The 26,254-nt window shown below is 48.4% G+C and overlaps 1 long non-coding RNA gene across 1 annotated transcript; it reads right to left on the bottom strand.

Annotated features, from left to right (window-relative positions):
• Nucleotides 1-10,721: 10,721 nt before the first annotated feature.
• On the bottom strand, nucleotides 10,722-25,969 carry LOC149128722 (uncharacterized). The gene is made up of 3 exons (XR_016237086.1): nucleotides 25,645-25,969; nucleotides 17,188-17,310; nucleotides 10,722-10,969 (listed from the first exon to the last, which is right to left on the bottom strand). It is a non-coding gene; the product is annotated as an uncharacterized LOC149128722 (long non-coding RNA).
• Nucleotides 25,970-26,254: the final 285 nt, after the last annotated feature.

The raw sequence follows: 26,254 nt of genomic DNA on the forward strand, positions 1-26,254 counted from the left end.
GTCTCTCTGTTTTGAATTTGAATTTCCTAAATAGGAATGATGCTCACCAGAAAGTACAAAGAAAGAGATGTGCGTGTGTGCGTGCGTGTGTGTGTGTGTGTGTGTAAATGGAGCCGCAAGAGAATCCTGTGCCCCAAAGCCCTGGTGTCAGGCTACCTGTCGCCAGAGTATCAGGTGTCCTGTTCATGGTGGCTGTGTCACCTGCCAGCGGCAGAACCCTACCCCCACCCCATGCAGGAAGTGTGTCCCCTCCTCAATGCAAAAGCTTGGCAGCTCAGGACAGACCAAGGGTACACTTGGCTATGAGACCTTGGAGGGGACTGACATACTGTCAACGAAACTGCCTTGGCTGGGATTGGGGGGCTGAGAGGGGAGCTGAGGGGCTGGGGGTGCAGGAAGGTATGGTTCGCAGTGTTCTTGGAAGCCATGGGTGGGTGTAGTCTGGGAAAAAGCCCTTGAACCTTGCAACCAGAGACCCTCAAGGCAGCAGCACAACACAGAGGGCTAGAAATGCTGAGAACGCTTCTCCCAGAGTTAAGTCTGATCCAACTCTAGAGAGCAGTGGCCTTGGAGTGACCGTGCTGGACATGAAGAGGAGAGTCGCTGGCCACGTGTCTCCGCGTGTCGGAGCAAGGCTCCAGGCACGTCATCTCAGTACCCCTTGTACCACCACCAGCTGCCGGGCAGCTGATGTGTATTCCCTTAAAAATGAAGGAGTTGATGTCCAGAGATACAGAGCAACTCCCATGAAGCCAAATGGCAGAACCAGAGCCAGAGCGAGGCCGCTGACTCCTCGTCCAGTTTATTTCCCGATACGCCCAGCAGCGCTCCTGTGCCCCTGCACACATGATCCGAGGAAGAGCAAGAGAGCGCCTTCAAATGGCTTCATTCAAGAAGACACCTTCAGCTCTATGTCTGCCTCACCATCCTTCCCGGGCTGCCACCTTCTTGCCTGATTCCACCTCCCCAGCCTGAGACGGGGTCTGGGCCAGGCACTGACCTGAGGACACCTTCAGTGGTTGGCACAGGGCAGCAGAAGGACCTCATCTTGTGACCGCAAGTCAGACAAATGTCTGTGCGATACCACACTCAGAAAGCAGAGATCCCTTTTACTATTTCCTTACAAAGGAGTTCATCAAATTCAACATCCATTCCTCTAAAGGAAAACTGCAGCCACAAAAATCCCGCGTGTTCTATGAAATATCCAGAAAAGCAAATTCACAGAGAAGGAAAGGAGACGCGTGGTGGCTTACGGCTAGGGGAAACGCAGGTCCAGCCAGAGGGTGCAAGGTCTCTTTTCTGAGATTATAATGTTTTAAGATTTTATTTATTTATTTAAGTGGCAGAGTTACACACAGATAGATGGACAAGAGAGGTCAGTCTTCCATCTACTGGTTCACTTCCCAAAAGGCTGCAACAGCCAGAGATGGGCTGATCCAAAGCCAGGAGCCAGGAGCTTCCTCCAGGTCACCCATGTGGGTGCAGGGGCCCAAGGACTTTCCTAGCCATATGCTTTCCCAGGCCGTAGCAGGGAGCTGGATTGGAAGTAGAGCAGCCAGGACTCGAGCCGGCGCCCACATGGGATGCCAGCACTGCAGGCGGCAGCTTTATCCACTATGCCACTGTGCCAGCCCTGAGATGATAATGTTCTAACACTGACTGTGGTGATGGTTGCACGACTCTGAATTCACTAAAAATCATTGAACTGTAGACTGCAAATGGGTGGATTATACAAGACATGAACTGCACCTCAATAAAGCCATTCAAAATTCATTACTGATTTCCAAAATCTCTTAGTAAAATACATGACATAATTTATCAACATTCTATCTACCTCAAATTATCACCAAGAATACACATGACAGTTTTCATTAAATTTAGAAATAGGTTTAGAATATCTTTTCTCCACTTTGATACTGTTCTAAGCTACTTATTTAACCAATAATAAATATTTGAGACGACAATAATTAAAATTTCAGTTGTATGACTCATACCCGGAGAAGTAGTAGGCTAAAACTATATGTGCAGATCATGAAAGAATAGAGTAGTTCATCAAATTCAGATATTTGTAAGAAAAAAATGAAAAGCATATTTAGCTATCATAGGTTCCATCAGCCTCAAAATTGGAAGGAAAGACAAGCACATATCCAATCAGATGATCCACTAAGGTGATACTTGCATAATTGGTGGGAAGACAGAGACTCGGATATTTGGATAAATAGAATCCAGTTAGTCTCTATATGAGGACCATTTCTTCCTAAGTTGGAAAATCTTGTCACATAAAGTGGAAACAGCAACATCCACAAGGCGGTGGTGACAAGGAATGCTCAATGTCTGGCGTCCAGGTTCATACCCAGCCGGCATCTCCAGGTTCAAGTCCTCCCCGGTAACTGACACGACACTGCCTCACCTATCACCCCGGATACCAGTGTTCTTCATATCACTAACTGCTGCCAATTAACTGTCAGGCACCACTGAGCACAAAACACACCCAAGCTTCAGAGATACGGAACTGCAAAGGCAAAAGGTTTCATCATGGGATGGAAGAAATTCATACTAGCATTCAAGCATCTCTTAACCCTGGAGAAAGTTGGAGATAAATCTTCTAAATTCCTTGTAATTTCACTAGTGTTCCTTAGAGGGTATAGATTTTAATTTGGGGAAACTTTAAAATTAAGTGTAAAAAACTTTCAGCGATCAGGGGCTGGCGTTGTGGCACAGTGCCGAGATCGCGTATCAGAGTGCTGGTTCAAGTCCTGGCTGCTCCGGTCCCCATCCAGCTCCCTGCTAACGCACTGGGAAGGTGGCACGGGGGGGCCAAGTGCTGGGGCCCTGCTCCCATACAAGAGACCAGGACCGACTGCCAGGCTCCTGGCTTCAGGCTGGCCCTGCCCCTGCTGTTGCAGCCATCTGGGGAGTAAGCCAGCAGATGGGTGAGCGCACGCGCATTCTCTCTCTCTCTCTCTGTCACTCTGCCTTTCAAATAAAGAAATAAATCTTTTTTAAAATAAAGTTTAAGTGATCAGAATCATGGTTCTAATGTTTAGGTATTTACAGAGACTGTGCATGTGTTGAATCACATACATCTAATAATGAAGAAAACTTGACCAAGTGACAGCCTTGGAACCCTAGTTTAAAATATACAACTAAGTGACCAAGTTAGACTTGCGGTGTGTTGAAATTCTACCAAGTTGATGTACAGAACTGAAACTTCTAAGAGAACTTTAAGTTCTCCTATTTATGACATTGACTCATTGTATTTGTACAATGAGTTCTTTGATTGCTCAGGAAGATCTGCTTATTTGGTCAAGCAATTAAAATATTTAGGAAGAAAATCAAATATATTAAAAAGATTACATTTAAAATGTTTAAGGAGTTTAATTAAGTTTTTTTAAAAGATTTATTTTATTTATTTGAAAGATGGAGTTACAGAGAGAGGTAGAGGCAGAGAGAAAGAGGTCCTCCATCTGCTGGCTCATTCCCCAAATGGAGGGGAGGGGAGGGAAGGGGAGGGGAGAGGAGAGAGGAGAGAGGAGAGGAGAGGGGAGAGAGGAGGGGAGAGAGGAGAGGAGAGAGGAGAAGGGAGAGAGGAGGGGAGGGGGGGAGAGGGGAGAGGAGAGAGAAAAGAGGAGAGGGAAGAGAGGAGGGGAGAGGGGAGGGGAGAGGGGAGGGAAGAGGAGAGGGGAAGGGAGAGGGGAGAGGGGAGGGGAGAGGGGAGAGAAGAAGAGGGACAAGAAGCACATGACCTGAACCAATATTACAGGCACATAAAGAAAGAAAACCAAGCCCAGAAGCTAGGCATTCCATTCCTCTGTCTGCTATGTTAACAGCTCAGCCAGGAAGAATCCCGGAGAGCATGAGTTAGCCAGGTGCCCCTCTTTGTATCAAACAAAAGATCTCAAAGCCAGCCGTCTCACCGGCTCACTGTTCACTCCTTCCCTGAAGTGCCTGTGCCTCTGAGCGCATTCTGCGCCCCGCAGCCACTCATAAAGTGCACACATGGCGTCGGCTCCCCCAGAACAAGTATCCCCTGTGCCCTGTGCCCTGTGCCCTGTGCTCCGTGGGTGTGAAAGGCCTGCTGAAGAGAAGCCCCCAGTCTGTACACGGAAAACAAGCGGGAAGGCGGTCACCTTGGCCACCCAAGGAAGCCACCACCACATTGGTTTTCCCATTCCAGAAATAACACAGACATTTTTGAAGGCAGTCACGAGGTGGGGAAGGGAGTTGGAATGCAAAGCCTCGGTGTTTCTTGTGGAGGGCCTCTCCAGCGCTGAAGTGGTTACATTCCAGCTTCACAAGGAAGCCCGAGAGGGCCAGGGCAGGGCAGAGTCAGGCGAGAGACGCAGGCCTGGCGTTCCTCTGCCGGGACTCCCCAAGTATGGTCACTCCGGGAGAAGGCCCGGCGCCCTGCACCAGGTGCTGCCCCACGGTCCTCTGTGAGGCCAGCTGCAGGGAGTCAGGGTCTCCCCCGGTCCTGGCCAGCAGCTGAGAGCGGTCTCCGCACACACGCACTGGGACACCACCCCGGCTTCCTCCTCGCCTGCTCACTCCGTAGATTTGCAGCCACTGCGGGTAGCAACGGGGCAGATCCTCTTCTTCCATTCCCATTCATGCCACGGTCATGTCCCCCTTCTAAGTGGGTAATGCACATTTAATTAAATGCCTCCTCGCTTTCCTCGGCTCTCAACAACACGCGGCTCAGGGAACTCCTCCTCAGATGATCTTTCCCTCTTACCTGGTCAGCATTTTTACCCCAGTGCCCCAGTGTCTCCTGCTGCTTGGCCCAATTAGGTCATTAAAACCTGTCTCTTGGGGCGGGCACTGTGGCACAACGGGTAAAGCTGCTGCCTGCAACACTGCCGTCCCATACGGGCTATAGTTCATGCCCCGGCTGCTCCACTTCTGATCCAGCTCCCTGCTGATGCAGGGACAGCAGTGGCAGGTGCCCCAAGTGCTTGGGCCCCTGCCACTCACGTGGGAGACCCGGATGAAGCTCCTGGTTCCTGGCTTTGGCTTACAGCCATTTAGGGAGTGAACCAGCAGATGGAAGATTTCTCTCTGTGTATCTCTAACTCTGACTTTCAAATAAATAAATCTTTTTTAAAAAGTACCCTAATTTAACAAGAAACACCCTTCAACTCTAGGAACCCCCAAGGACAAGTTCATGCCTGTTGGTGAGTCTCCTGTGGGCCTGACCGGCTAAGTCAGGAACCTCTGGAGCAGATGTGCCTCCTCTGCTGTGCCTGGCACCGGGACAACCTCATGCTGGTGATGCATGATGGATGCTCACAGCCCTCACGGGAGACCCAGGCCCAACAAAGTAGCAGGTGCACAAGGCAGTAAAGGCCCACATCTGGCTGCACCCGGAGTTTCTGCTGATGATTCCTGATCTTTCAAATACTGGTTAAACCAGATCAGAAAACAACAAATACTACTGTTGAGAATTTTGCAGGGCAAGGGAAATGTGACAGCTTTCACCTCCACAAACGTCTGCTCCGGTTCCAAATCAGAAGGCTTTTCTCATCTCACTTCCACTGCCGGGAAGACAACAAAGCAACCCAGAGCCTAGGACACACAGGAAGCCGGTTTGACCTTGGCACAAATCTTTCTGTGGAGAAATTCTGAGGCGGGGCACGGGGTGGGCATTGTCTTTGAGTGTCCAGGGGCCAGCAAGACCAGAGCAGCACAAGGGCAGCCACCAGGGCACAGCTCCAGAGACCAGGTTTACAGGATGCACAGTGCAGGTGAGCCTCAGCCCGCCCAGCGAGCAGCACAGGGGACAACTGGGTCACGAAAGCTGACTCTGCAGCACTCAGAGAGAGCAGCCAGCTAGCAATAGGTACAGGGTTTCCTAGACACGTCCCCGAAGCAAAGTGAGATCCAGTTTCCGTCAAGAGCACCGCTGTGGGGAGTACAATGGGGGAACGTCACACTATGTGCTGACCACTGGATGACAAGAAACACTGTGTGCTAACTACATCTCACCACCAGCCGGCAGCCCACCTGGATTGCACTCTGCTGGCCCCTTCCGGAGAGCCTGGAATTACTTCTGTTTCTGAGTCATTCTTTTCCCCACACAGAGAGACACACTCAGGAAGAGCCTCATTGCAGGAGTGACGTTAAGGGTATTGTTCCTTATGTCACACAGGGGCCTCCCGGGAGTTCCAGGAACAGGAGTTCCAGTAAGAGTTTGTCTTCTCCCAAACAGCTGGCTTATTTTTGTTTTAATGACAGTGTGGTTCTTGTTCCTGACGGTGGTGCTTACTTTAGTCTGCCTGCGAAGAAAGTCAGAGACAAATTGGAATTGCACCACCAGCAAAGAGTCCAGGATCCTGGCACGTATTAGCTACACCCTAGTTATCCCTGGCAGTATCTCTATTTTCCTACACCATAGAGCAGCATTTGGCCCAATGATTAAGTTGCCACTGGGGTTGCCTGCATCTCAGAGCAGAGTCCCTGGGTTTAAGTCCCAGCTCTGCTTCCGATCCAGCTTCCTGCTAATGCACACCCTGGGAGTAACAGGTGATGGCTCAAGTACTTGGGTCCTTGCCACCCATGTGGGAGAGACCCAGATCGAGTTCCAGGCTCCTGGCTTTAGCCTGGACCAACCCCAGCTCTTGTGGACATATAGGAAATGAACAACTAGAAGATCTCTCTTGCTTGCTCAAGTGAACTCACTCACTCTCTCCCCAGCCCCGTCTCTCCCCTTTGTCTCTCTGCTTTTCAAGCAAACTAGATACGTAAATAAATATGTCCTACTCCAGGCCTTCCTCACGATGATGACATCACCTCTTTGTTAAATCCTGCTTTACTCCCCCCATTACTACAAGCCATTTTAAGTACTCTGGGAGAACAGATACAGTGTAACAAGGGAACAAACCATCAGATGAGTGGTTGGTACAAACAACTTGTTTTAAAATACTTTTACCCCCCCCCCTTTTTTTTGTCATCTTGTCTGTCTTTAAACGGCAATGTCTACTAACATCTGCTATGCTAAGTGGAAAATGTGCTTTCAAATGAGCACTGCTATTTCTAACTTCTGACGGGTTGATTCCTGCCAGTGGATGCCTCCCAAACCATGTGCCCTAAACAGCTTCCACGGGGCTCGGCAAGGGCCCTCTCGGGAGGCTTCTGAAGAAAAGCTGACTTCCAGGTGGTCCTGGGGAGCCCCCGGGAGCCCTGGCAGCCACGAAAGTCCGCAGGGCGGAGCAGACAGAGCAGAGCTGGGAAGGGACGTGGGCGAGGCGCCTGTCTTGTCCCACAGCCTCCTTCCAGCCTCTGTTCCCAGGCAGTGGTCCGCTTCCTGCTCCAGGCCTCAGCTTTGGGAGTAGAGACACAGGAGCTGCCTGGGGGCTGGGCGTGGACAGGAGGAAGGCAGCCCTTCCCGCTTCTCCATCGCGCCTCTGCCTCCCTGAGGCATCAGCTGCTGCCTCTGAAACACAGGGGCTCTGAGGGACAGGGGTGGGGGCAGGAGAGCAGACCAAAGACCCAGGTCAAGGCGAGGTTGGCTGTGTGTGAGGGACGTGAGGGTTCCTGTGCTCCTTAGAGCCCAGGCCACAACCCGCCTTTCACATACAGTCTCAGGTGTTCTCTCTTTTTCTCGATTCTTTTTAAAATACTAGTGCTCACTTAACAATCTTCTAGTGTAGTAAAAAACACATAACATTGACCAAATGCTAAGCTCCATGGCATTCGGTCTATCCACACTGTTGTACCATCATTGCTACCACCTACCTCCAGGACTCCTGCTATCTTTTTTATTTATTTATTTTTTTATTTTTTTTGACAGGCAGAGTGGACAGTGAGAGAGAGAGAGAGAGAAAGGTCTTCCTTTTGCTGTTGGTTCACCCTCCAATGGCCGCCACTGCCCGCGCGCTGCGGCTGGCGCACCACGCTGATCCAATGGCAGGAGCCAGGTACTTCTCCTGGTCTCCCATAGGGTGCAGGGCCCAAGCACCTGGGCCATTCTCCACTGCACTCCCTGGCCACAGCAGAGAGCTGGCCTGGAAGAGGGGCAACCAGGACAGAATCCGGCGCCCCAACCGGGACTAGAACCCGGTGTGCCGGCGCCGCTAGGCGGAGGATTAGCCTAGTGAGCCGCAGCGCCGGCCACTCCTGCTATCTTCTAAAACTGAAACTGTGCCCGTGTAACAAACACCTCCTCACCGCCCACACCTCCTCCAGTCCCTGGCAACCACGACTTTCTGTCTCTATGAATGTGACTCCTGTAGGTAGATGTGGGACCACACAATTCTTTTATATCTGGCTTATTTCAGTTAGCATAATGTTTTCTTTTCTTTTTTTTTATTTGACAGTTAAGAGTTACAGACAGTGTGAGAGAGAGACAGACAGAGACAAAGGTCTTCCTTCTGTTGGTTCACCCCCAAAATGGCCGCCACAGCCGGAGCTGTGCCGATCTGAAGTCAGGAGCCAGGTGCTTCCTCCTGGTCTCCCATGTGGGTGCAGGGCCCAAGCACTTGGGCCATCCTCCACTGCCCTCCCGGGCCACAGCAGAGAGCTGGACTGGAAGAGGAGCAACTGGGACAGAATCCGGTGCCCACATGGGATGCCGGCGCTGCAGGCAGAGGATTAACCAAGTGAGCCACGGCGCCGGCCCATAACATAATGTTTTCAAGGTTCATCTATGTTGTTCCACACACCACACTCTTCTCCCTTTTCGAGGCTAAATAATATTCCACTGTGTGTCTATGACAGGTTTTGTTCGGTGTTCATCTGTCACTGGATAACCTTTTGACTAGTGTGATAATGCTCTTACAAAGACAGGTTCTCTTCAAATTTGTGCTTTTGATTCTTTGGGTATTTACCTAGAAGTGGAAGTGGGGGACCATGACTTATGTTTTTAGAAACTGTTATTATGAGAGCTTCCTTACATTCACAACAATCGAGAGGACGGTACAAGTAGCCCCACGTGTCCACCATTGACCAATGGCCATTCACATTCCATACACGCGCTAGTCTCGCCACCAGCGGGGCACTTGAAAGCAAACTGCAGACGGCATCCTTTCATTCAGTAATATTTCAGTCTCCTTCTAGCAGAAACTATCTAGATATTTCATAGGAAGTGAATGCCCAGCTATTAAACTTCAGTATTGGGGGACGCTCACTAAATAATCAGTTATCGTTGTTTGGAACTTGGTTTAATGTGGCAGCCTGCGGAAGAAATGCTTTATTATCAAAACATTTCAAACATGCTATAAACTCGAGAAAATTGGACAGTGAGCCCCCTTGGGTCCATTACGCAGCTTCAAGGGGCACCCAGGAGCAGAATGGTGCTCTCTCCCACAAGATAGACCCACATTCAACCACACCGTGACACTCAGCTACACAAACTGCGCTCTGATACCCTGTTCTGTGGAAGAGGATCGGGGCTGGAGAGGAAGTCACATCAGGGAGAACACTTCAGTTGTGGAGAGTTCTATTATTCACCACCAAGTGCATGGATTTTTAAATGACTGTATGCTATAAATGCTCCTAAGTACCAGTCCGAGCTCTCAGTCTCCAAGGTGACTTGGGGGCTATCTGAGCACACTTGTCTCTCCTCTCTGGCTTCAATCTGCGTGACTTCCAGCTCTCCCAACCTCAATGGTTATTTACAGAAAGAGCAGCCTGACGCTGAAGGCAGGCAAGCGCTCAGAAGTCACTTCTTTTCAGAAGCCATGCAGCCGTGCACCGATGCTGTACAGGTGTCCAGCTCTGTATCCGTGTCACTTTACAAACACAATCTCCCAGGCATGTTTTTGTAAATGACTTCATCACTTGAATTTTGTGGTGTGACAGATCAGCCCCCAAATGTTGTGACTTAGAACAAGCATTATCAGCAGGGAGGGGTTTTTCCTGATAGATATCACCACATGCTGTGTGTCACTGATTCTAAGCTATTCTGTTTTATTTGGAATCAGGCTGGATGGAACAATGACCCCGGGTCATCTGCTGCCTCTACCCAACTGAACTTGGCCGTGGCTGTTTCCACTGTTCTCGCTTCAGCTGAGCCGTGTGCACTGCTGTATGGGTGTGCTAAGGGCTCTTCAGAAAGGTGACACCACAACTGATGATGGAAACAAGAAGTTATTGTGTGTCTGGTAAGGAGCTCAAACTTCTCAACTTTTCTTCTCCAGATCAGTTGAGAAGAGAACTGTCTTTAATGGAATGCATTTTCTTTGTTGAAGAAACGACTTGGATTAAATAGATATTTCCTTGCAGCGCTATGCCTTATAAGACCTAAGAAAGAATCAGATGACCCCGTCCCACTTTGTAACTGTCGTGCATACAAAACAAGCGCCATCACGTACTAAGAAACTTCTCAGAACGGGGTCAGAAGCTTGACAAGCAATCCTGCCACACGGGGCAGGACCTGGGCTGTGGCTAAGGCACCTGCATCCCATCTTCGAGTGTCTGATCACGATTCCTGGCACTGGCCCCCAAGTGCAGTTTCCTACTGTGGGAGGCAGAAGATGGTGGTTCCAGTAACCGAACTCCTGCCACACACACGGGAGGCCGGGATGCAGTCCCAGCCCCCAGCCTCGGCCAAGCCCAGTCCTAGCTGGTTTGGGCATTTGGGGAGTAAACCAGCAGAAGCAAGTGCTCCAGCTCACCTGCCCCGCACCGCCCCCTCCCCCACCCTGTCCCAGGCTTACTGCCTCTTGGATAACTATTTTTTAGTCCTGTAACCAACAGCTGAGTACTCCTTTAAGAAACAATACATTTCTGTCACTCCTAACGGCTACAAGTAACAGAACACTGGCAGTAACACTGGTTTAACAAGCCCCGAGTTTCTCTGCCACATGAAAGAATTCCAGAGGGCGCCTGTGGAGGATCACTGGATGCAGAACTCACGAGAGATGTACATGTGTTTTATCTTGCTGCTCTGCTTGTCCTCTGCACATGAATCCCACTTCACAGTACAACACAGCTGCTGCAGCTCCAGACGTCTAGTCCATATTCCAGCCAGCTGATGAGAAGGAAGGAAGAGGGAACAAAGAGTGGGTACCAGCTGACATTTTAGAGAATCGCCTAGGAGTCTCCACATAATATCTATTCTGTTTTGTTGAACAGAACACAACCAACCAATCCAAGTTGCAAGGAATGGTTCTAAATGTCTTTTAGGTAGCCATGTTCCCGACTAAAGATCAGAGGTACCATTACTGAAGAATAAAGGAACGGATCTGCTCAACCCCGTCATCTGTGACATGTGAACATTTTTAAATCTCAGTTGGGTAGCAATTGCTTTTACTCTTTTGGTTCCGGTGTTTCATATTTGTGTCTTTTCTGATCAGTTAGACGTAGTTTGTTTATTTCATGTGTTTAATCAAGATACCACCTTTTGGTATTACTAGAATTCTCTATTCATTTTTGTTTTCTAGTTTTTGAATTTATTTTATCTTTATTTCGTTGTGTTCACTTACTTTGGGTTAATCTGTTTTCCAGATTCTTAGATTGCTGCGCTGACCTGAAGCCAGGAGCCAAGTGCTTCTCCTGGTCTCCCATGTAGGTTCAGGGCCCAAGCACTCGGGCCATCCTCCATTGCACTCCTGGGCCACAGCAGAGAGCTGGACTGGAAGAGGAGCAACCGGGACAGAATCCAGCGCCCATATGGGGTGCCGGCAATGCAGGCGCAGGATTAACCAAGTGAGCCACGGCACCGGCCTCAGCTCATTTATTTTTAAACTTGTTTTTTCAAATAAGTAAATAAATCTAAAAAAAAAAAAAAAAAGACAAGGAAAGAATACCTGGGTTTGGTTTCCAGCTCCAGCTCCCAATTCAAGGTTCCTGCTAATGTGCACCCTGGGAGGCAGCAGGTGATGGTTCAAGTACAGGGGTCCAGATCCCTGCCACCCACACGGGAGACCAGACTCAGCTCCTTCTCCTCGCTCTAGTCCTGGCCTTGAGGATATCTGGGGAGTGAACCAATGGATGGGAAGTGTCTCTCTCGAATCAAAGAGAAGAAAAAAAGAACATTCACAATTTCTCGGACAATGCAGCCCTCTCACAGTAGTTTGAGATAGGTTTTTCCTAACTGTTTTTCCTGTTCTAACTCTCAATCTTTCCAAGTTCCAGGCTGTGCGCTCGCTTCGGCAGCACGCACAGTACAAGTGGAACAAGCTCCAGGCTACGACCTGTGCTTCTGTAAGTTCGGGGTCACCATGACCTCCTTCTTGGGCTCAATTTGTTGGAGCAGCTCATGAAGTCAGGCAAGCGTTTCATCTCAGCCCTTTTACTACGAAAGATATTACGTAAGACACAGATGAACGACAGATGGAGGAGACGCACAAAGCAAAGTATATGGAAAGAGGCTCCGAGCTTCCTGGCCTCTCCTGGTGCCCCGCCTTCCGGGAGCCCCCACTTGTTCTGAAACCTGAAACCTTGGCAGATGCTGTGCCTGTGCAAGTCCCATCACATGTTAACTCCGCCTCTATCCTGCTCTCCCTTCCAGGAGATGGCTGGTGGGACTGAACACTCCCAGCTGCCAGTCCTGGCTTGGTCTCTGTGACCAGCCTCTACCAGGAGTCACTTCAGTAGAACAAAAAAATGGCCAGAATGGCCAGGGCTGGGCCAGACTGAAGCCAGGAGCCAGGAGGTTCATCTAGGTCTTGCACATGGGTGCTGAAGTTCAAATACTTGAGCATTCTTCCACTGCTTTCTCAGGTACTTTAACAGGGAGCCGAATTGGAAGTGGAGCAGCCATGACTTGAACTGGTGCCCATAAGGGATGCAGGTATCCCAACCAGTGGCTTAACTGCTAAACTTTTTGAAGCCTACTTGTATATGTCGCTTTAGAGGATATATAATATTTATTATATATATTTTTTAGAGGATTGAGATATTTAATTCTAGTAGTCATTTAATTCTAAATGTTATGTAATCACCAGTGATTTCTTCTTAAACTTGTAAGTTATTCAAGTAAAGTTTACAATGCGTGTGCAATTTAAAAAAAAAAAGTGTCAGTTTAATATCATGACTAGTGAAATGTTGTCTGAGCTGAAATATCGGTTCTTAGAAATATGTTGTGACTTCCTTTGAAAACAACGTGAGGGCAATCTTCAGAAAATACTCCACGTTATTTCAACAGAATGTCTAAGTCAGCTACACTCACTAACTTGACTGTCCACTGTTTGAAACCATTACCTTCATTGTTTTCAATACAAATCCCTCTGTTCCCCTGTACTGGAGGCGTGGTAAACCCTTCACAGGCTGTGGGGCGGCTCAGGCCTCCTGCTGGCACTGCCCTAGTGCAGTTGTCAGGCGCAGTGTCACCCTCCTCAGCCACGCTCTGTCCTGAGCAGCTTCCTTGTGCCTGGTCTTTGATTGCTCTATCCTTTCCATTCCTCAGTTATCAACTTTTCTGGGTGATTTGTTTTGAGTGGACCTGTTCTAAGTATCCTTATACTTTGAAGCTCCAATCTGATTATGTCTTTTTTTAAAAAAAAAAGATTTATTTTATTTATTTGAAAGTCAGAGTTACACACAGAGAGAGAAGGAGAAGCAGAGAGAGAGACAGAGAGAGACAGAGACAGAGAGAGAGAGGTCTTCCATCCTCTGGTTCACTCCCCAAATGACAGCAGTGGCCGGAGCTGCACCGATCCGAAGCCAGGAGCCAGGAGCTTCTTCTGGGTCTCCCATGTGGGTGCAGGGTCCCAAGGACTTGGGCCATCTTCCACTGCTTTCCCAGGCCATAGCAGAGAGCTGGATTGGAAGTGGAGCAGCCGGGACCGAACCGGCGCCCATATGGGATGCCGGCACTGCAGGCAATGGCTTTAACCGCTACGCCACAGCGCCGGCCCCCTATATCTCCTTCAACAATCAATTTTGTTATACTTACTGATTCATTTTTACTTTCCTACCATTCCTTATGTATTTAACATAGTGAATTATTATTATTTAACAACTTTGTCTTAATTTTGTTATTTTCCAGGCTAATGGATTGATAAAGTTTTCTTTATTTTCCCTTTATCTGTCTACTGATTTGTATTCTATATTTGTATTATCTGGACTATTCAATATTTATATGCAATCCCAGTACCTAAAAAGACCTCACCATGATTTACATATAGAAATGTTATTCTAGGTGTTCAGGACACTGATTAAGAAGCTGCTTGAGGGCCGGCGCTGCGGCTCAACAGGCTAATCCTCCGCCTAGCGGCGCCAGCACACCGGGTTCTAGTCCCGGTCGGGGCGCCGGATTCTGTCCCGGTTGCCCCTCTTCCAGGCCAGCTCTCTGCTGTGGCCAGGGAGTGCAGGGGAGGATGGCCCAAGTGCTTGGGCCCTGCACCCCATGGGAGACCAGGAGAAGCACCTGGCTCCTGGCTTCAGACCAGTGCACCGGCCGCAGCGGCCATTGGAGGGTGAACCAACGGCAAAGGAAGACCTTTCTCTCTGTCTCTCTCTCTCACTGTCCACTCTGCCTGTCAAAAAAAAAAAAAAAAGAAGAAGAAGCTGCTTGTGGGGCCAGCGCTGGGGCGCAGTGGGTTAAAGCCCAGGCCTGCAGTGCTGGCATTCCATATGGGCGCTGGTTCGTGTCCTGGCTGCTCCACTTCTGATCCAGCTCTCTGCTGCTGTACCAGGGAAAGCAGTGGAAGATGGCCCAAGTGCTTGAGCCCCTGCACCAATGCTGGAGACCTAGAAGAAGCTTTTGGCTCCTGGTTTTGGATTGGCTCAGCTCTGGCCCTTGAGGCCATTTACAGAGTAACAAGCAGATGGAAGACGTCTCTCTCTCTCTCTCTCTCTATCTCTCTCTCTCTCTCTGTCTTTACCTCTCTCTGTCACTCTGTCTTTCAAATAAATAAAAAGAAAAAAAGAAGCTGTTTGTGACACTTGTGTCTTTTTTTTTCTTTTTTTTTCAGCATATAGCTTTGTTTTTTTTTTTAACTTTTATTTAATGAATATAAATTTCCAAAGTACAGCTTATGGATTACAATGGCTTCCCCCCCATAACGTCCCTCCCACCCGCAACCCTCCCCTTTCCCAGTCCCTCTCCCCTTCCATTCACATCAAGATTCATTTTTGTTTCTCTTTATATACAGAAGATCAGTTTAGCATACATTAAGATTTCAACAGTTTGCTCCCACACAGAAACATAAAGAGAAAAATACTGTTTGAGTACTCGTTATAGCATTAAATCTCAATGTACAGCACACTAAGGACAAAGATCCTACATGAGGAGTAAGTGCACAGTGACTCCTGTTGTTGACTTAACAAATTGACACTCTTATTTATGGCATCAGTAATCACCCTAGGCTCTTGTCATGAGCTGCCAAGGCTATGGAAGCCCTCTGAGTTCACTGACTCTGATCATATTTAGACAAGGCCATGGTCAAAGTAGAAGTTCTCTCCTCCCTTCAGAGAAAGGTACCTCCTTCTTTGATGACCCATTCTTTCCACTGGGATCTCACTTGTGGAGATCTTTCATTTAGGTTTTTTTTTTTTTTTCCCCAGAGTGTCTTGGCTTTCCATGCCTGAGATACTCTCGTGGGCATTTCAGCCAGATCTGCATGCCTTAAGGGCTGATTCTGAGGCCAGGGTGCTGTTTAGGACATCTGCCATTCTATGGGTCTGCTGTGTATCTCACTTTCCATGTTGAATCATTCTCTCCCTTTTTTATTCTATCAGCTAGTATTTGCAGACACTATGAGACCCACAGTGAGTTCCAGGCTCTGGCCAATCTCAGCTATTGTGGGTATTTGGGGAGTGAATGAGTGGATGGGAGGTCTCTGTCTCATTCTCTATCTCTGTCATTCAGCCTTTCAAATAAAAATAAGTAAAACATTTTAAAAAGAAACTCTATTCCCCACCTCCCACCCTTTCATGTTATTATTGGCCTGAATTCTAGTTTATCTTTTCTTCTAACACAAAATAGTTACATGTTGGGGTTTAGAACATAAACAGATTTAAGGCATTTTCCAATAATAAAAGGGGTTAGGGTATGGACCTGTACTGAAGTAATGTTGCTCTATTTTGGCAGAATAAGTATTAACCTGGAATGGGTTAGTAGAGAGTAAAGGTGAAATATTATAGTCCCTAGAGCAACCAATTAAAAAAAACTGAAAAATGTACCAAAAAAAATCAAGAGAGGACACCAAAAGTATGAGTAACAAAAGAAAAACCAGGTATTTTTTTACTTTGAAAAAAAAAATTAAATGACTTTGTGCTTCAAAGGCAATCACCAATAAAGTGAAAACACAACATACTGAATGAGAAAAATAATTGCAAATCATATATATTCTAGATACAAGTCTTATCCAAGAACTCTTATAACACAGTAAAAACACAATCATATTTTAAAATGGACAAAGGATCTGAACTATATTTCTCCGAAGATAAACAATCAGCCAACAAGCAAACAAAAAGGTATTCAACATTACTGCCATTAGGGAAATGCAAATTAAAATCACAATGAGGGGGCTGGCCTTGTGCTACAGCAGGATAAGCACCTGCCTATGACACCACCAGTATCTCATCTGAGCACAGGTTCACATTCTGGCTGCTCCACTTCTGATCCAGCTCCCTGCTAGTGCACCCAAGAATGCAGCAAAAGATGACCCAAGTGCTTGGGCCCCTGCAGCCACATGGGAGACCCAGTGGATTCCCTGCTCCTGGTCCAGCACCAGTTGTTGTGGCCATTTGGGGAGTAAACCAGAGAACAGAAGATTGATCTCTCTCTCTCTCTCTCTCTCTCTCTCTCTCTCTCTCTGTGTGTGTGTGTGTGTGTGTGTGTAAATCTGCCTTTCAAATAAATAAATAAATCTTTCAAAAAACACACAGACAATAAGATATCATGTCAAACCCACTGAGGTGGATATAATAGGAAAAAAAAAAGATCATAACCAGAGTGGTAAGAATGGGGTGAAATTGCAATGTTCATACAATGCTGGAGAGGATGGGAGATAGCAAATCCACTTTGAAAAGCGTCTGACAGTTCCTCAATGATGAAACACATGGAGAGTTGACACAGCAACTCCATCCTAGGTAGATGCTCAGGGGGAAGGAACACACACCCACACAGAGATGTATACACCTTCATGGCAGCATCACTCACAGTAACGAAACTATGGAAACGCCAAATCGGATGGGAGCACGCGTTCTCTCTCTACTGCTAACTCAGCCATAGAAAGGAATAAGGGGCAGAAGTTTAGCTTGGTACTTAAGGTGCTGGTTACAATGCCTGTGTCCTACCTTGGAGTACTTGGGTTCCATTCCTGGCTCTGGCTCCTGACTCCAGCCTCCTGCTAATGCAGCCCCTCAGAGGCAGTGGTGATGCCCAAGCACAGTGCATGAAGAAGCTCTTCCAACACAGACCTTTGGGAAATCCAAGTAAATAAATGAACCATTCGCACACAGGGAATCAGAGTCCCAAAAGCACTTGTCTTCTAGCGTCCCTGGGTGTGCTACTTTCCAACTTGAATTCTATGCCCAGCCACAAGAATACTGAAGTGTAAAGACAGAACAAAATTATCTTTGAGCCTATGCATAGTCTTTAAAAATGTATCTGCCTTGCATTCTTTTTTAGGATGCTACTGGAGGATAATATTCACTCCACAGTAAACCAAAGATAAATAAGTGAACCAAGAATAAAAGACGCGGGAGGGAAGCCCAGGGTAATCCGGCTGACAGCTGTGCACCAGGACTAGCAAGCAGCAGTCCAGGCGGGCAGACAGCAAGGGACTAGGTGGAGAGGTCGCCGGGGGACACATGAGCATTTGGACACTTGGGAAAATGACCAACATGCACATTAAGGACCTCTTGGAGAATTAAAACAGCAAACTAAATGAGAAGGAAGAAGAAAATTAGCTGTTCCAAGAAAAAAAACTAACAATTACAGATGAAAAAATAAACAACAAAATGCTATTTGTGTCAACCATAAAAATGGCATGGGACAGGTGTTGGAGCCACCAGTTTGGATGCCCACATCTCATCTCATAGTGTGTGCACTCAGTCACAGCTCTGCTCCCAACCCCAGCTTCTGCTGATGCCTCAAGTGGCTGGGTCCCTGCATCCACATGGGAGACTCCGAATTCACAAGTCCTGGCTTCAGCCTGGTGGACTTTAGCTGTTGGCTGCATTGGGAAGAGTGAAGCATTAGGTGGGAGCTTTTTCTTTTCTCTTTCTCTCTTTGCCTCTGCATAACTTTACCTTTCAAATAAATAAATAAATCTTTTTTAAAAAGTGGCACGAGCATTTTAATGCAAACATGCATTTAACCCAGAAGTCAGGAAGAGTCTGGGCAGTGATTATTAATTGCCTAGCCAGTACACATTCCCTCCATCATCCACAGTGCTGAACGCCAACTTTATTTAAGGAGACTGCTCCAAGCAGAAACTGCATGCCCCAGCTTCCCTAGCAGTGGAGGACACCAAGGCTTGCCCAAGAGACCCGGCAGGTATGGTGTGATGAGCAGCTCAGCGGGCCCCGGAGGGCGGCCGCTCTCGCTCAGGGAGGAGCTGCTGCTTCACTTACCGCCTGCTTAAGACGGCGGGGTTGTTCACGAGTATTCACCAGCCCTCCCTGAGAGGGGAACGAGCATTCGCTATTCCCCTCAACTCAGGCTTGGTCCCTGATGCATTTTACAAGAGAAACATGAGCAGAAACGACACAAAGTACTTCCAAGAAGAAGTGTCGAGGGCTGGGGCATGGTTTACAGCAGCCCCCAGGTCTCCACACGAGGTTGGTTCCAGGACCCCACTCAGATCCTCCAATCCACCAATGCTGACTTCCGCCTGAACCCCTCCTTGAAGGGTGCCTCGGAAGGGGCAGTGGGCAGCGGCGAGCTGTGTCAGCCTCGCTCTCCTAACCTCCTTTTCCTTAGGTGCCTCTCCCCAGCCTGCCTGTCCGGCTCTTCCTTCCTTTTGTCAGCTTTCCGCGTGAGACTCTGGAGGCCTGTCCTACCTCACCGCTACCCAGCACCTGATGCGTAAGGGCCACTCAGTGCACACATGTGACCCCTGCCATGACCGACATCCCCTGTGGTGGAGACTGGCTTTCTAACGGAATCGCCTGCAACTCCCAGGGCCCTTCCTGGGGAAATGACGCGCGTGAAGAGAGGAAAAGCATGTGCCAGCCTCCGGGGGCCTCCTCACAGGGCTGCCCCAGGGGTTGCAAACCTCGTGCTACCTTTGGAATGCCACCGCATAGACTGCACACTTGGGACACGTGGAATGCAGCCCTACCGGTCAAGCTAGAGCCACAACCTTCCTTCTCGAATTGCTGCCGACACCCATCCTCTCTGTAGTCCCCTTGTCCACACAGGTGGCTGAATCTGGATCAGCGAGGTATTTGGAACATACCTTGGAAGGAGGTGGGAGTGGTCAGGGCTTTCACAGAGCTGAGAGTTTGTGCAAAGTCTATTTAAACGTCCGGACTCTGGTGAGGGGCCGAATATTTCAGCCTGTGGGGTGACCACTGTGTACTTAGGATCTTTCCCTTTTATAAAGGCACATTACAGAGAGAGAAGAGAGAGTGTGAGAGACATCTTCCATTCTCTGGTTCACTCCCCAAATGGCCACAACAGCTGGGGCTGGGCCAGGCTGAAGCCAGGAGCCAGGAACTCCATCCAGGTCTCCCACATTGGTGCAGGGGCCCAAGCGCCCAGGTCAGCTTCCACCGCTTTCCCAGGTGCATGATCAGGGAGCTGCATCGGAAGTGGCACAGCTGGGAGGTGAACGGGCACCCATATGAGACATCAGCATTGCAGGTGGCGGTTCAACCCACCGCACCACAATGCTGGCCCCTGGGCTCCTTCCTTTTCCTCAGACTTTCTCTCAGGGATCTTGCAGGGCAAGCAAACCCAGCATCTGTCCTTGTTTTTTTTTGCTGGAGAGCCAACTATTGCTCCTTCCCAACGTTTTCTCCATTTAAAAGGCTGATGACCTTGGAAGCACCTTGTTACATTCCCTTCACGACCTGAGCACCGCTGTGGTGGACTGCATTTTCCAACACCGGTTAGAGCGATGTTCCCAGCCCCACATTCTTCCAGAACCTTGCCTCTCTCCATCAACAGGCACATTCTATTACTCTCCCCTTGAACCTGGGGGCACTTAATCACTGCGTCAGTGAACGAAGTTGGCAGAAACAGTGGTGCATGACCAGTGGGGCTTGGTCATTGGCTCTCTCTCTCTCTTGGAATGCTTGCCTTCAGAATGCAGCCCCCATGCTGTGAGGAAGCTCAACCAGCCTTCACAGAGGGACCACGAGGAAGTCCATGCAGCAAACAGCTGAGACCCCAGCCAGCAGCCAGCATCGACCACTAGACGTGTGAAGAAACCACTTACGGATTCCTAACCCTGGGGTCTCCTACCTGAGGTCCCAGACATCTATAGCGGAGTCCAGAGAAGCTGCTGTTGCTGCCATGTCCAAATTCCCTACCCATGGGAATTTTATTTATGCTGCTCAACTTTGGAGTAATTTGTTAGACAGCCATAGAGACGAGAAGAGCAAACCCAGCACAAAGTATCAGTGAGCCGCCAAGGTCCCTTGGCTACCTCAGTAAGAGTAGACTCCTAGCACACACCGTGGTAAGGCACAGTAGGGACAACCATGGGGATGATTCTGCTGCCACAGGAAGTGAAGACATGGAAGATGAGCAGAGACTTGGAAGAGCGTAAGAATGGCTGGGGGGAGGGGGAGTCTTTAGCCTGGGGTAAAGACACCCACGTCCCACGGCAGAGGAGACCTGCCTTGGATTCTCAGCTCTGGCTGTGACTCCAGCTTCCTGCTGATGTGCACCCTGGGGATCACTGGTGATGGCTCAAGTAAACTGGGTTCCTCTACTCCACATGCAAGACCCGGATGGTGTTGCCAGCTTCCGGCTTCAGTGCTGGCCCAGCTCTGGCCCAGTGTGGGCATCTGGGGAGTGAAACAGCAGATGGGAGCTCTGTGTCCCTCTGTCATCTCTGTCTCTCTCCCTTTCAAGTAAATAAGTAACTTTATAACTGGGAATTAAGGGTACAGTGCATAAAATAAAATTTTCCCAGCACTGACCATCTCTAACCCTGACACTGCATTTGCTAGAACCTTGGTTTTGACTTTGGACTTTGTAGCACCTTCCCCCTGTTTAAACAGACAAGGTATGTGAACAATGGTGCTTTTAATCCATCCACACTCCAGTGTCTTGACACCTTCAGCTTTCTGGCTGAATTCAGTCTTTAGTGCTTAATTGGCTAAAACCAGAATTTTTAGAGTCTAATGTGCAAGATAATAATAATTATCTTAATAATTACAATAATTTATAATAAATAATAATATAATAATAATAATGGTACCATCAGCACCCGCCCCCAACAGCCCCCCACCATCATACTCATGATCAACACTGATGCTGTATGACACACTGAGAAGATGCTGATTTTACAAAGTGGGGTGTAGGGCACTCTGCTGCTTTTGGAGTTAGTCTGTGGTCATCTTGCCCTGCGTTCGCAGCAGCAGAGGCCAACACCAGGATCTACGTGCAGATAGTCTACGTGGGAGGCGACTTCACGGAGCCGGAGTGAGGGAGAGGAGAAAGAAATCCACAAGACGGGAACACCAAGCTGAGAGTACATCTTCCAGGTTGCTCCTGTAGGTCTTGGAGCTTGAATCCATGGGACCTGAGAAACACGTGGAATTTCTCCCGCACAGAGCAGTGGCTCTTATTTGCTGGGCACTTACAGAGCTTTCAACTCACTTCATCATCACCGCAACATGGCGAGGTGAGTTTTAACAACCCCTATTTTACAGATGAGAAAACCGAGGCAGGAAACGTTTGAACTGCCCACTGTGACTCGGGCAGCAGTGGGGTCGTGCCCTCTAGCTTCAAAATCCTTTGCCATTTTACAACAGCACCGAATGTGCAGGGTTTCATGGATTTCGTCTCAGAAAATGCAAAAATATTGCTGCGGCTTTTCATCAAAATGCCTCTGAGGAAAGAGCCCCAGATGCACAGCAGAGAGTTGTCTGGCAAACTGAGACCCAGGGCTCCCAGCTGGAAGCCCCTGGGAAGAGACACTGCCTGGGGCCCTAGAGCAAAGTTTCTGGCTCATATCCTGAGTGATGATGCAGCTCACACGACCGCACGACCGCACGGAACAGAAATGAACTGCAAAGGAGAAAGCGCAGGTTCCAGTCCTTTAAAGAAAGGCTGGCGGAGAGCAAAGCCCCTCCCTCCTCCAGCAGTCGGTCCTATTCTTAGTGCGAGGTATCTGCTGTCAGGAAGCTCTCCCCTGGCTGAGTAATCGCAGCAGCCCAGAATAGCGCATCTGCTGCGGGCACGCGCAGGCAGGCAGGCAGGCGCTGTTCAGCAAAGCCGGGGCGGGCAGGAGGGAGACCCTGTGAGTCCTGAGGATCCTGGAGCCTGCCTACAGCTGGGCTTTCCTTCTCACTTTGGGAAAAGGCCCGAAGAGCCGGGTTTGTTGCAAGGAAAAAGCAACCGGGGAGAAGACCCAGGTCTTCCTTCACGGAATAGTGCTCAATTCACTAGACTTCACAAGTGGAACTAGCTAGGATGTCTTGTAGCTAATGTACAAGGGGACTTCCAACAGTCCATGGGGAATGGAATTAAAAGATAAGTTTAACTTGATGCAAAAAATGTTTGTAATCCACGCATATGAAGCATCTTCAAAAATTCATGGAAATACTTGTTATATAAAAAACACGGCATGGATTGCAAATTTCTTTGCATCAAAACCAAATACATCTTCTAATTCCATTCTCCATGAACTTCATGAAGTCTACTCATCCTCTCAGTGCTACAAATGCAGACATATAGCAAAGTCTAGAAAAGAAGGCACAAAGCACCGGTAACTCCATGATCCAAAGCTCAGAGACGTACTGTTCATTTTTTGGTTTCTACTCATCAATTGTTATCTGCTACCCAGGATTCTCCCCACTTCCCTTAGGAAAAATTCCCACAAACTTCCACGGCTGGGTCTTCAATGGCTTAAGCTAATCATCATTATCCAGCCAAGGAATTTGCTTCAGAAATACTCATGAGACCCAACTCAGTGCTATCAGAGTGAAGTTCAAGTCTTTCTGGGATGCTGAAATGAATTTCTGCTTCGCCTTGGGCAATGAGGACACAGGTACCTACAGAGTTAGTGGCAACCACGTTGGGATCATGAGAGATGGAGTGGCTCCCTGAAATGTAGAAAACAAACAAAAAGAAACCAAGCCCACTGGAACCTCACAAGCCCTGCCTTTACAGTTTCACAATCAGTAACTTAACTCTGTTGTTGATCCAGTTTTTCTTTTAACAGCAGATGGAATGCAACCTAAACATCACTATTTCCTTCAGATGTGTTTCTGATATCAATGTACACTCTCCCCTCCACCTTACCTTACTATTATGGCTTTTTTTAAAGATTTATTATTTATTTTACAGGCGGAGTTACAGAGAGGGAGGGATGGAGGGAGGGAGGGAGGGGCAGAGGGAGAGGGAGAGGGGGATGGGGGGAGAGAGAGAGAGACAGAGAGAGAGGCAGGCCTTGAGGTCTTCCATCCGCTGGTTTACCCCCAAAATGGTTGAAGTTGAGCCCACCCAAAGCCAGGAGCCAGGAGCTTCCCCCAGTCTCCCATGCAGGTGCAGGGGCCCAAGGAGTTGGGCCATCTTCTACTGCTCTCCCAGGCCATAGCAGAGAGAGAGATCAGAAGTGGGGCAGCCGGGACTCAAAATGGTGCCCATATGGGATCCTGGCACTGCAGACGGCGGCTCTACCCGCTACACCACAGTGCCAGCTCCTACCATATGACTTTATGAAAAAACAGGATTCGTAATATTTTTCATGCCAAGAAATGCAAACCTGCTTACCTAGTGACTTTGAACCATCTCCCTGGTATTTACAGCTCCACTTCACTGTCACCCACCTTCAGTAGTTCCTAATTACTTCATCTTGGAACTGATATGGCTCAACCTTAAAAATTATTTATCCATTTATTTTCTGTCCAATCTCTAAAATGTAAGCTTCATGGGAAATGCGATCATCTCTGGATGTTACAACAGTATTTGGTGCAAACTAGGTGTTCATTAAATGCTTGTTGAATGACCAAATGAATATCTTAATATTTCACCAACTCTACCATAATTTGTCTAAAAAAATTATTGAAAATTTAGGTTATGTCTGTTTTGACTCATAAAAATAGCATGATGACATCTCTATACATTTATTAATTTCTTGTGATAAATTCTTGAAATGGAACCTTGGATCAAAAGCAAACATATTTTAAATGTTTTTGGTGTACATTGCTATGTTGATTTTGTTATCCTGAAGAAAAATTGTACCAATTTATACTTCAACTGCAACACCTAAGACTCCAGGGTTCTTTCTCCACATCCTTCCTTCAGGTAAAAAAATATTATCTCGTGTTGTCTTATTTCATGTTTCTATTGGTTGAGCTGAATTTTTTACACCAGCTATTTTTACCCTTTTAAATAATAATTTATTTTAATGTTCATTTTTATTTTATTTTTAATTTTTTTTTGACAGGCAAAGTTAGTAAGAGGGAGAGAGACAGAGAAAAAGGTCTTCCTTTTTCCATTGGTTCACCCCCGAAATGGCCGTTACGGCCTGCGCTGCGCCGATCCGAAGGCAGGAGCCAGGTGCTTCCTCCTGGTCTCCCATGCGGGTGCAGGGCCCAAGCACTTGGGCCATCCTCCACTGCCTTCCCGGGCCACAGCAGAGAGCTGGACTGGAAGAGGGGCAACCGGGACAGAATCCGGCGCCCCAACCGGTACTAGAACCCGGGGTGCTGGTGCCACAGGCAGAGGATTAGCCTAGTGAGCCACGGTGCTGGCCTCATTTTTATTTATTTTAAATAAAAAGCAGAGTGACAGAGAGAATTTGCTGATTCACTCCCCAAATGCTTGAGCTGGGCCAGGCTAAGGACAGGAGCCAGGAACTCCACTGGGATCATCCACATGGGTGCCAGGGCCCCAAGTACTTGAACCATCATCTACTGCTCCCAGGGTGCCCATCAGACTGATCAGAAATGGAGGCAGCACTCTGCACTCTGACATAGCAGGCGGGTGTCTCAAACAGTGCTTAATCCAACAGAGAGAGAGAAGGAGAGGCAGAGAGAAAGAGAGAGAGAGGTCTTCCATCCGCTGGTTCACTCTCCAATTGGCGACAACAGCCGGAGCTGTACCGATCCGAAGCCAGGAGCCAGGAGCTTCTTCCAGATCTCCCACACCTGTGCAGGGGCCCAAGGACTTGAGCCATCTTCCACTGCTTTTCCAGGCCATAGCAGAGAGCTGGATCGGAAGTGGAGCAGCCAGGACTCGAACCAGTATGCATATGGTATGCCAGCACTGCAGGTGGCAGCTTGACCCACTAGGCCACAGTGCCAGCCCCAATTTTGGCTAAACATCTGCCTGCGCACTGACATCCCATATGGGTGCCATTCATCTCCCAGCAGCTCCTCTCCCATCCAGCTCTCCGCTGACGGCCTGGGAAAGCAGTATAAGATGGCCAAGTCCTTGGTGCCTGCACCAGCATGGGAGACCTGGAAGAAGCTCCTGGCTCCTGGCTTCGGATCGGCTCAGCTCCGGCCATTGCGGCCATTTGGGGAATGAAACAGCAGATGGAAGACCTCTCTCTCTGCCTCTCCAATAAATCAATAAATAAAATATTTAAGAAAAAGAAAGAAGCAATGTTATCTTTTGCCTACTTTCCTTCTGGGCTTTGAGCTCTTCTCATTCATTTTGTCCTGGAACGCTCTCCGTTGCTGCCCCTGAATACCACAGCGGGGATCATTTAAGAGGGCTGAAGTTGTAGTTGCTCACTGGTCTGGAGGCTGGGAGGTCCGAGCCTGAGAGGCTTCGTCTTGCTGCTGGGGCTCTGCAGAGTCCCAGGGCGTCCCAGGGCATCAGGTGTTAAGGGGGCTGCAGAGACAGAAGCGAGGTGGCTTTTATGGAAGCAGAGACCCCCTGTTAATCCGGTCAGGAAGGCAGAGCCTGCACCACCTCCTGCAGGCCCCACCTGGTTCCACTTAGTACCTTACAGTGGGATCAGACTTCAACCTGAACTTAGATAAGGATACTCAAACCACAGAAGATTTGAAGGAAGGTTAAAAAAAAAAAAAGGGCAGAAATTTAGGTCTTAGCTGCACAGTCTTAGCTGCACATTCCTATCAATATCCAGAAGTCTAAATCTGAACCCTCGAATGTTTGAAGTTATAAAGTCCAGCTGGGATTTTGGGAGGGCTTCCCCCTGATGGAGTCTTGGGGTGTCGGGGGCCGGGTGGCTCCACTCAATGCCAGGACCTGGTGGGTGTGGTC

The sequence above is a fragment of the Oryctolagus cuniculus genome, chromosome 1 (assembly GCF_051225735.1).
Source record: "Oryctolagus cuniculus isolate XC-2025 breed Fujian yellow rabbit chromosome 1, ASM5122573v1, whole genome shotgun sequence".
In the NCBI taxonomy this organism is placed as follows: Eukaryota; Metazoa; Chordata; class Mammalia; order Lagomorpha; family Leporidae; genus Oryctolagus; species Oryctolagus cuniculus.